The sequence below is a fragment of the Acanthaster planci genome, unplaced genomic scaffold (assembly GCF_054643075.1).
Source record: "Acanthaster planci isolate LZ-2023a unplaced genomic scaffold, COTS_SCS Contig199, whole genome shotgun sequence".
NCBI lineage: Eukaryota > Metazoa > Echinodermata > Asteroidea > Valvatida > Acanthasteridae > Acanthaster > Acanthaster planci.
The window spans coordinates 1-11321 of record NW_028257820.1 but is presented as its reverse complement, the minus strand read 5'-3'; the positions used below and the strand labels follow the sequence as shown (position 1 = coordinate 11321).

Below are 11321 nucleotides of genomic sequence, written 5' to 3'. Positions count from 1 at the left end.
TCAGACAAAAGTGACCAGCACACACATTGGTTCTGCCTTTGAAGCTGTAACCAAATAGCTGGGTCATAACTCCAGCGCCTGTGTGGTCAGCAGGGGAATTTACTCCAGCAACCCAGCCTAGCAGCAATAAACTATTTGAAGCCCCAATGGGCCTAAAATGAATTATTGCCGCATATGTCAGACACAAAATGAATGAAATCTTACACCAGCACAAGTTTAATTCTTTTGTTATCGTATGGCCAGAGCAGTTTTAATTCCAGATCGATAACCAACAGCATTTTATGCAAGTGATAGTTTAGCATATCCACTGTCAAAGCGTAAACTGCGAGACAACATTGTAAATAAGCTAAACTAAGCAAGTCCCGGTCGAAGCGTAATCCGCGAACGGTAACTGGCTGCACTTATCAAGTCCCCGGTCGAAACGTAGGCCGTGAGACAACAGTATAAGACAATTTGAACGTAGCCAGTCTCCCAGGCTGGTGCCTCCCCCCAAGGAGAGGATAATGCCACACGGGAGGTCCAATGGATGAACAAGTCGCCAACCACCCAGACAAGGGGCTTGTTGTCGATCGGCGGATTTGCTCATGGAAGTAAAACAAATTAAATAACTATCAATACTTAAGGGAAAGTGAGCGTATGGTTGGAATCACAGTTGTTTTGGGCGTGGGGTAACATAACCCCAATGTACAAAGCAGGCACAAATTTGAAAGCTCATGGGGAGAAGGTCACTGCTAATACGAATGTAGCAGTGGTAAACGCCTGACTGCCAACAACCCATCAGTTGGATCTCATCGTCAGGAATTCCCGCCATTGCGGCTGCTGTGGCCGCACCAATCCGGAAGGAAAGAGAAGTATATCGGGTATCATGAATGCCAATGAAGCCAAGGGCCCGCCATAAAACAGCAGTGAATTGAGAACGTGTAACTGGAGAACCATCAAAATGGGACAGGAAATTGCTGAAATGCTGAGGACACCTGCTGAGGAACTGTGTAGTGGCCTGAACAGGGCACAGGGAGAGTTCGCCCTCAGAAACAGCAGGTATTGAAATTACACAACCCTGACCGTACTGGTCGGTCTTGGAGAAACGAATGTTTAGATTAACCACACAGAAGAGGTACGACGAAGGGTAACATCAGAACGACGTAAAGGTGAAATTCCAGATTGAATGGACACGGAGAGTTCACCGACGTGCAGAAATCCAAAAAACAGGAAAGCCACTCAAAACAGTAGGGCTTCATACTGATTGGTACAAACGGAGTGCAAAGCAGGAATAATACGCCGCAGTAAAACAATCGTAATAGGGCGGCATTGATCGCGCCAACCGTACCAGCGGTGGCAACCATCTAACATTCCTTTCACAATGAAATGTTGAGTTATGTCATGGGAACCCTGCAAGCAGAGTGTAGACACAATCCCTGAGACATACGATGCAACAGTAGCCGGAGCGTACCCATTAATGGACAAAAATGCAATAAAGTGCACGAGCTGCTGCAGTGTGGGACTAGAGGATGTATTAAGAAAACCGTGGCAGGAAATAAACCAACAGAAAACTTGCCAAGCACATTGGTAAACTGAATGGGTACGCGGGGCAACTGAGTCCATCAAAAGACTGTGAACCTCTACATTAAGTTGTTCCAAAGGTCTGCAGGCAAGGGTGTCATAACGGGGGCGGCCTCGGGCGCCAGCCGCCAGAAACGATCCATCTGAAAACAAGATAGAGCATCAGCGATGCCATTATCGAGACCAGGTACATGGCATGCCTTAAAGTGGATATTCAACCTCAAACAAAGCACTGCAAACATGCGAACCAATTTCATAATTCTGGGACACCTTGATGTTTGGCTACTAATAATCACCACCACAGCCTCATTATCACACCAAAATATGACACGCTGGTTTTGCAAGACCGGGCCCCATAAGCGTAACGCGAGGGTGATTGGGAAAAGTTCGAGAAAAGCAATGGATAAATTCAAGGAGCGCCATTTTAGTGGCCACATGCCTTGCGTCCAACTCCTATTAAAGAAAGCTCCGAAACCGAACTGCTGGGATGCGTCCATATACAAGTGCAAGTTGCCGCTAGAATACCATACCTCCTGAGGGAAAATAACCGAACCATTGAAATGGATCAAAAATTCCCGCCAAGCCAGCATGTCGGCCTGCGCACCGGATGAAATACGGATACAATGATGTGGTTTCTGAATGCCGCTTGTGAGATGGAAGAGACGACGCAAGAAGGCCCGGCCCGGCCGTATTGCCCAACAAAATTTAGGCTACCCAGTAATGATTGAAGCTCTCGTAGGGTGACTTTACACTTGGACAAAGTGCAATCTAACTTCGCCGGAATTGCAAGGACCTTGGCCGTAGGAACCGGAATCTGCTGGGCAACTGTATCAATCGTTAAGCCCAGGAAATATAAGCTTGTCACTGGCCCCACGGTTTTGTCACCGGCCAAAGGAACACCAAAGTCCCGGCAAACTACTGTGAAAGAAATAAGCGCATGTGCACACTCGTTGGATTGCCCTTCGCCCACAAAGAGAAAATCATCCAAATAATGGAGAATGTGCGGAGTAGCTGCAACCTTACGAGTGCAGTATTCGAGAAAGGTGCTAAATCGTTGGAACATGGCACAAGAAATGGAGCAACCCATGGGCATACACTTGTCATAATAAAATGAACCGTCGAACAAAAAACCCAGTAAATCATAATCATCAGGATGAACAGGGAGTAAACGAAAAGCCAATTTTATATCTGACTTGGCCAGAAGGGCTCTGGGGCCCAAACTAGAATCCAATTCAACAGCATCATCAAAAGTCGTATAAGACACCGCAGCCCTGGCTGGGTCGATGTGATCATTAATTGAATCAGCCAAAGGAGACGAAAGGTTATGAATTAAACGGAACTCACCAGGGGTTTGTTTTGGCACTAAACCTATTGGAGAACAACGAAAATTGGGAAATGGGGGACTGGGGAACGGGCCAGCAATCCTACCCAAATGTAACTCACGGTCAAGTTTGCATTTCAATACCTCTCTATTTTGTCGAGCAGAGATCAAATTACGGGCAGAAGTGCTTACCCGAAGACCCTTATACCCTATACGGAAACCTGACGTAAAACCCTCTAACAGCACTGAGCGTCATGCCTGTCACCATATGATGCCAAAAAGGGGCGCAGTTTATTTATTCTTACCGGCGTTGGGAGGTGTGGTTGGACTGAGTGCTCCCTGCACTGAGCGAGGGCTGCCACGGCAAGAGGCAGCAGAATGGCCGACGGACAAGCAGGTTGCACATTTGTGGGCAAAATGACAGGCGGATCTGAAGCAGTGGCCGTGGTTGAAATCAAAACAGATTCCAGGAGTGTGCTCGTGCTGGGCGGTGTGGCTTGACCCAATGTTGGTGTGACCGATTGCCCGTTGGTTGGAATAGGGACGAAAAATGGCGTGTTGGACGGGCGCACCGATCAACGTTAGCCATAGTTCAGCGTCAATACTGGCCCATGACCGAGACAGCATGTGTGCTTGGCGCAACCTTAATTGAATATCATAATCACGCCACCCATAACCTACTTGCCGAAAAGCAGCCGAACGGACAATGTCGGCATATTTTAGCAGCTGCCTTGCCTGAGTAGGGTGCCACATCAAATAGATGGATGCAAAAATTAGAAAAGTCGAGGTCCACAGTTCAATTGAGGTGATCCGAGGGGGTTGATTGTAGGAACGAATTTGCCATGCTGGGGAATCGCGCGACCCAATAGTAAATAGTAAAAGAGGGCCGCAAAAGAGGCGCAAAATCTACAAATTCCCCATTCCAAATTTTGTCCCGAAGGTGTTGAGAAACCCCAGACCCAAGATCATCACCAACACTTGTTAGGGGCATGACATCGCCACCCCCTATGCCCGACGAAGTGGTAACGGACATAATCGAATGAACAATAGGGGAGACGCAACTGAAATGGCCGGGCCATCAGGGGCAGATGCAATAGAAACTACTGGTCTAGATGCCAGCTCTGACGGTATAGAAAAAGAGTCACCCAATGACACAGCAGTCGTCTGTGCGACAGGAGCTGAGGATTCACATCAGCCGGCGCGATGCGGTCTGAACGAGGCCTCCCCCTTGGTCTCGACCCCCCAGCACCGGCAGTATGCCACTTTGTTCTTGCTGCCCGTGGCATCGTCTTCCCAAATAACTGGAAGGGGCTGGACTAAACGCAGTATACTTCCCCAAAGTTGCAAATGAATATAGAAGATGACTAACCTACAAAGGATACCTTGCAAATTTACAATTAACACTGATTATTATTCCATAATAAACCAAACAAACCGACCTGGCAAACTGCTTAGACAAAAATGACCAGCACACACACTGGTTCTATCTATGAAGCTGTAACCAAACAGCTGGGTCATAACTTCAGCACCTGTGTGGTCAGCGGGGAAATTTACTCCAGCAACCCAGCCTAGCAGCAATAAACTATTTGCAGCCCCAATGGGCCTAAAATAAATTAAAATAGCACATTATGCGGGGTTCAATGTAAGCGTGCAATACAGTTATGTATCACACTGTTTGTTACCATGGATCAACCCATCAGAATGGAGAAAATTCAAGTTTGTTTCAAGACAATATTCCAAGTTGCACTCAAGCTCATGTGATAAATAAGAGTACATGCAGCCCGATGATTGTTCACGCCAGTGGGTGACTGCACACACTGTCACCACTCCATGATAAGCCAGTCATTTTAAACAACTGTTAAACCCCCTTGTTATTAAGCGAGGCACTCGACATGGTGTGCAAACTGTTCATCAGTGGTGAATTTGTGTGAACACAAATTATTTAAAAACTTCTCTCTCATTCTTGTGCCTATTTCAGCCAAACTTAGCAGTGGTCACCTCATGCTCAGTACATGTCAGTTCAAGCACGCCTATCAAAAGTCTATTTTTGGCTAATCCATGCTTTTTGAAGCCCACTGGCTCTACTTATGTATTTATTCCCATTAACCACTTCGGACATGACTATCATTTTTTCCGTTTTCAAAATCCTTCAACAATTCATCATTCCATTTAACAGTCGTTTATAGCCGCACGGAGTAATCTTCAGGCACTACTCTAAGTTGACAGGTGACCTTCATTGACACCCGAATATTTCAGCCAGACCTGCAGCCTTGTAAACAGAGCCCAGATTGTTCGGTGTTATACAGCTGTCTTTTGTTCACGAACCTGGCTCAGTGCACTGCTGACCTCTTTTCAATAGGGGCCAGATTAGCATGCAGCGGTGCTGTGTGGCTCATCGCTGCGGTGGTGGAGAGCTTTTGTCCCCGGTGGTAATCCGCTTGCTCTAAATACCCCAAACCCTGGTATACGGTTTCAAAATAATGCTGGATTATCACCACTTTTGAGAGTGAAAAATGCCGGTCATGCCCAGCAGCCTGGTCTTTTGTTCGGAGTACGGTCTTTTGTTACAGGGCCCTGTTTCCTTTGTCCGAGTTCGGAGACCCCGGCCACACATATAAACCATACGGCTCCGATCCCGGAGTCCCCGGCTGGTAGTGGTTAAAAATAAGTTGAAAATTTACATTTTCCCAAATGATTTGTGCATCAGTTTTGCCTTGTTATATGAAACATTCCTCTAGCCTCATGGTATGCACCTCACAGGCAGGACTAAAATTTATAAATATATATGGGAATAGGCAGTACCGGCTGGGCAGTGTGACACAGGACTTAGCTCCAGTCTTGAAAGAGCAATCACTTGAAAGTCAGCAACTTAAGAATTAGCATCATGTCTCTAATGTTTCATTTTGTTGTTAATGAGCACATGTTGTTGAGCACAAGGTATCAGATTGTGGCTTTTCTCAACGACAAACAAGCTTTCTGAACCTCTATCGTCAGCCTTGAAATATTGGTCTGGCCGAGAAGCTTTTCTCAGGGCGCTTGACCACCAACAACAGCAGCAAAAGGTGATAGTGATTAAAACAATAACAATCACATGGTGGTCAGAAACGGAGCACTGCTTCACTTTGGCTCTCCAATCAAGCAAGAATTGTTGCTGTTCATTGCTACAAAGATACTTTCTCAGGTGGTAGAGTATAGTTTATAGCCACCACTGGGTCAGTTTTTGGTACTTGTCACTTAAGATCTTGTGACTTTAGTGTTCTAAACGTTTGGATTTTGTTAATGTTCTTGAACATTCATTGTTCACTGTGTATTATTAGAAACCTGAGGCTCTGGCCATCTGCATCCTTCAGAACATCTTGATACCAATGTGCACTGAGTGACAATTCGCAGGGTTACTCCGCATTGCATTTGTATGTAACTTTCCGTGGATGGTGCGCTTGGGCAGCCATCTCCAGATTGTACTTATGCTAACCAGAAAAATTGTAGAATTAGGGCAGGAACAAGGAGAAAGTGGAGCAAGGAAGAAAAATCGGGTAGTGATGGAGTGTAATTTAAGTAGAAGGCCGGAATGTGTTGGAAATAGGAGGCGCATCTTTGAGCTGTGGCAGGAAAGGGGTCTTCAGGAATTTACTGAACAGTGTCTGGCAGATCTGGTCAGAAAAATCAGTGGTTGACAGCTTTAGAAATTGAGGAAATCAAGAGGGACATTGCTCAGGTTAAGGATTGACCAGGAGGTATAGAGAATGGTCATTATCATTCTGCACATGACCATCAGGAGGGTCGTATTGACCTCCAGATACTCCCGTCAAGAGCAAGGGACCAGCACTCCTTGGGAGACTGCTGCACAGCGTCAGCAACCTGCTTATGCCAAGTGAGACAGGGACACCCTCAGAAAATTGGATGTGCCATGGGCTCTACAGCATTACCCTCCATAAATTTGAAAACAAAATACTCCATAGAGCACACGACATCCTCACATGGTGGCGATACAGAGATGACATCCTAGTCATCTACAACGGAAATGTCAACCCATTCCAAAACACTGAATATACTGCTCTCCCTACTTGCCGAACAAACCGAAACTGGATAAAATGGCTGCTCTAATTCCCTACTATTACACAGGCGTGTGCCCACTCTTGGCCCACAAATTTAAATCATGAATCACATGCGAGTTCATACGATTCCGCTTCCGGAATCACCCATTTTGCAACTGATGAGTCCCATACGAAGAGGACTTGAAAAACAGTCCTCTACTTGCACCACCAGTCAACCGACAAGTAAACCAAATGATTGGTCTCATTCTTATTTCCACCCATAATCAAAATTTTCGGACATAAAAACATGAGAGTTTACAAACTCCCAACAAGGAGTTATTGCAAGTCACCAGAGATGAAGTGTCACTGAATAGGAAAGTACGATCATCTTTTCACACTCATCAGCGTGACAGCCTGTATAAACGTTGAGAAGAGAGGTCTTTATGGATATGTCTCGGGCGCAGAATGGATTGATAAGGATGGCTATTATAGGCTGTGGGAAGGGAAGTGGACGCCAGTGTTTATAAGAGGGAAGGGAAGGGGGAAAAGGCATAGAGATGTTAGCTAGGGTGATCCACTAGGAGTTGTGCCAGAAATCTCATGTCGAGGTCAAGGACAAGTGGTGGGAGCACATTCCTGACAAAGTTCTGGAAAGGGAGGAGGTAAAATTCTCTGGGACTTCAACATTCAGACTTACCCTGTTGTAGAACATGGGTGGCCGAATAGTGGTGTTCTAGATAAGGAAGCAGAGCTGGGCCCTATGATACAAGGGTTATAAGTAAGGAGGTGGGCAAGGTCCTAAAGTACTGGCAATTGGCAAGGGAACTTTGAAGATGTGGAAAGTCAAGGCGAAGGTCGTTCAGGTCATTGGGGGGACACTGGGTATCATTCCCAGGTCCCTGGAAAAACATCTTCAAGTGATCGGCACGAATGTGAAGGTAATATTGTCTCAGAGGGTGGCTCTCTATGATACAGCTTGAATTCTACACAAGATGCCCAAGATCTGAGGCTGCAGGATGCAGCTTGTCTTGAGTTGTTCCAATGGATGAGGAAAATATCTGTCTTGCTGTGCATAATCAAATAATAATAATAGCAGAGCATTCATAAGGTGCAGAGTATCTCAGTATGTGTAATAAGCCTTTTGTGAGTTAAATGTGAACAAGATGTTCTATGTCTGTCTGCAACAGAGTGTTGGGCTTTTCTACATTCCTAAACCTATGCTAAAAATGAATACTGCCTTCATGCATGCAGTACAGATGTATATAGTAAAATTCTAGCTTATGTACCTGCAAGATTTCAACCCAATGGGACATGTACCTCAAAAGATATGGTGTTTAGAAGTTGCACCTTTAATATCATGTGACTTGTCACCTGATGATGTCATCATCACATGATGTCTGTTTTTTCAGTAACTCTTCCCTTTCTATCTGTCTGCAGGTTTCAACCCAAAGGGACATATAATTCAGAAGATAAAGAGAATTAAAGTTTGCACCTTTATTGCCATGTCACATGACACGTGATGACGTCACACTGACAATTTTTATCTGAGACCCTCTATGGCATATGGACTTAATATGCACCTATAATAGTTGATAAGTGCTGAAGATCATGGCAGTAGAAAAATGTGTACAAAACTTATGGAGATAAATTGCACCCTTACTCTTGTGTCATGTAATTTACATTTGAACCAAAATATTTTAATTGATATTCTGACAATTAAGTATATTTCTAATCGAATGAAAGAGAAAATTTCCTCTGATTTCTCTTTAATTGTTATGGTAACTCTCAGTCAAAATTGAGGACCACTGTGTCATTAACATTGATAACAGTGCATAGTGAAAAAAGTGTAGAAAAGCTTTGGAGAAAGACTGCAACTTTAATCTCATGCCACATGACCCCGGATGACATAATCGTGATAATTTTTGTCTGACAACCCATCAGGCTGAGGGACTAAAATGAAGTGAGTCTGGTGGATGGGTGCCTGAGTCGTTGACATTAGAAAAACATGCACAAAACATATGGAGAAAACTGCAACTTTAAACTCAAGTCACGTGACACCTGATGTTTATGTGAGAGAATTTTTTTAAAAAGGGACGGTGTTTTAAATACGATATGTTGATCCACAATTCCTATATCTGTGTGGTCACTCGTACATGTTTTATTCCTCCATGCTCGTACGGTGTCAAAATTTGCACATGTGCTGCAGTCAAGTTGGAACTCGCTAAAACAGTGCGTTTCAATTTTAATGATTACGTGTAAGTCACCAGTGGCTGCTCCTTTTAGCTGCGCCCTAACACTGCGCATGTGCAATGGTAAGGTGGCTTTCAGAAAACTCTGCGACGCGGTAGTCGACTCTCATTACGAAATCGGTTGTAACAAAATTCCGATTACAACAAGCACAAATCTGTGGTCCCGGTGAAAACTTGCATATTTCTATAGGGAGGAAATATGTTACAGCAAAATAGCATTGTACAAAATTCCTGGTACAACGAAAGGTTTTCGTGACTCCGTTGCCTGAAAAACCATTCTTGACGACCCATTCATAAAGCGTTTGCGAATCGGGGTGTTGAAAACACGTGTGCGGTGCTTCACACTGGTTCCCGCCGGGCCGAACCGTTGCCAAAGAAGGCATGATGGAAATGCGGCAAGCAGTCAAAGAACAGGTTCTGCCAAAAAAGGGTCGTACGTTCCACTACATCGAATGCAGCTCTATAGTTGCAAGTCGAAAAACACTGCCGTCACAAATTTTTCTGCAGGTTCATTCACAAAAAATGATCTCATGTCTATGTTTGTGTTTTCTGTGTTCATGAATTCAATTTGAAGTTGTAATGCTTGCACTTAAGGGAGCGTGCTTCCACAAAATTTCCAGTCGTGCAACACAAGGCTATCGCACACACGCTTACAACTCGATATACAGACATTGTTTGCCAGTTTCCTGTCGTCATGACACGCATAGTGCACGATTAAAAAATCCATGATATTTTACATTCATTACACAAACGCCAAAATAAAAATTCCTATCCCATTTCCGCCCCAAATAAGTTTGCATGACTATTCTTGTATCTCAAGAGTCCAACTAATCGCCCAACACTGAATTATTCATATTGCTGCAAAGAGATCTAGTGTGCCTGCCAATGAGACTGTGCGCTTTCATGACGTACAGTTGGCAAGACACAGCTATCCAATTGCAGTACTCATTCATGACATATTTCTTCTTCAGCGACCATCTCGAGCGCGGGCGACCGCGACGCATTGGGCGAGTGATCTCGGACTACCAATCAATCGTGTCATGCAGCTTGTGTCAAAAATCAAAAGAGAGGGAAAAATTATACAAAAAATGTCTCTCTGTGACACAATTTGTGTTGGAAACACTACTTATATGGATGGGGGCTTTAGTTGATGAGCCTTCACATTCTTGCAGGTACACACAGGCCTACATGTGCATGCAGGTTAGTTACTGTTGGCTCTGTTGTCATCCATGGCGATCGAAAGTCTTTTAAAAATCCCTGGATCAATGCTTTCACATGTATTTGCTTTTTAAAATTTCACATGCACATTAAACATGTTGTCCTATGACAGTGAAGTATATTATTCTGAACACATCACAAGGTATTTGATTAATCATAACTGAGAGATCTTTTGATCAACCACGTTGTCCTAATTTTATATTACGGAAAAACTGAAATACAAGCAGTGACAAGTGAGGAATCGGGTTTGGCTTCTCTTTTCGTGTGGTTGGAACGAATGTGAGAACAATAAAAAAAAAAGTAATACAAGAAGCACTGCCCACAAGCTATTCCAAAACCACAAACTTGATGACGGCGATAGGGAAACAAAACCTTTTGACAGGCAGGTTGATGGCTGCATGCTGAAGTATCACGTTATGTCTTATCTCTTCACCAAAAGAGACAATACAAACGTGATGCTGAATGACTGAAACCACAAAGTATGCAGTCACTGTTGTGAATATAATTGTCTGCTTTCATCTTATGAGGGTTGTGGGAACATTCTGAACAAATTAGCCAGAATACCGCAGTGTTGAAATTCAATACCAAATAAGTCGGTATTCCAGTATTCATGGATTGTTAGTCGATATTGTTCAGTATAAAAAACAAAACCGCGGTATTTGGTAATACCGAAATACCGCCCAAGTCAATCTTCCACAACTTGCTGTTTGCACCAAGAGTAATCTTAAGTCTTCATTTGTTCTTGTGTACGTAATATCATTTGACTCTTACTTCCAGTTGAAACTGGTTCAAACCGGAAGTGCTTTATAATTTAAAATCGATAATAGATATGAACCTACTTTTGACGGTGTCAGTCTTGGACACAAATTTTGTTCCTCAAAATGTACAGATGACATCATGCAACACTGGAGTGCCCTCTGGAGACAGGTTGAAATAATT

The 11321-nt window shown here is 44.0% G+C and overlaps 1 pseudogene; it reads right to left on the bottom strand.

Moving 5' to 3' along the window:
- Nucleotides 1-3095: 3095 nt before the first annotated feature.
- LOC147795047 (uncharacterized) lies at nucleotides 3096-3914 on the bottom strand (annotated as a pseudogene).
- Between the last annotated feature and the right edge of the window lie 7407 nt (nucleotides 3915-11321).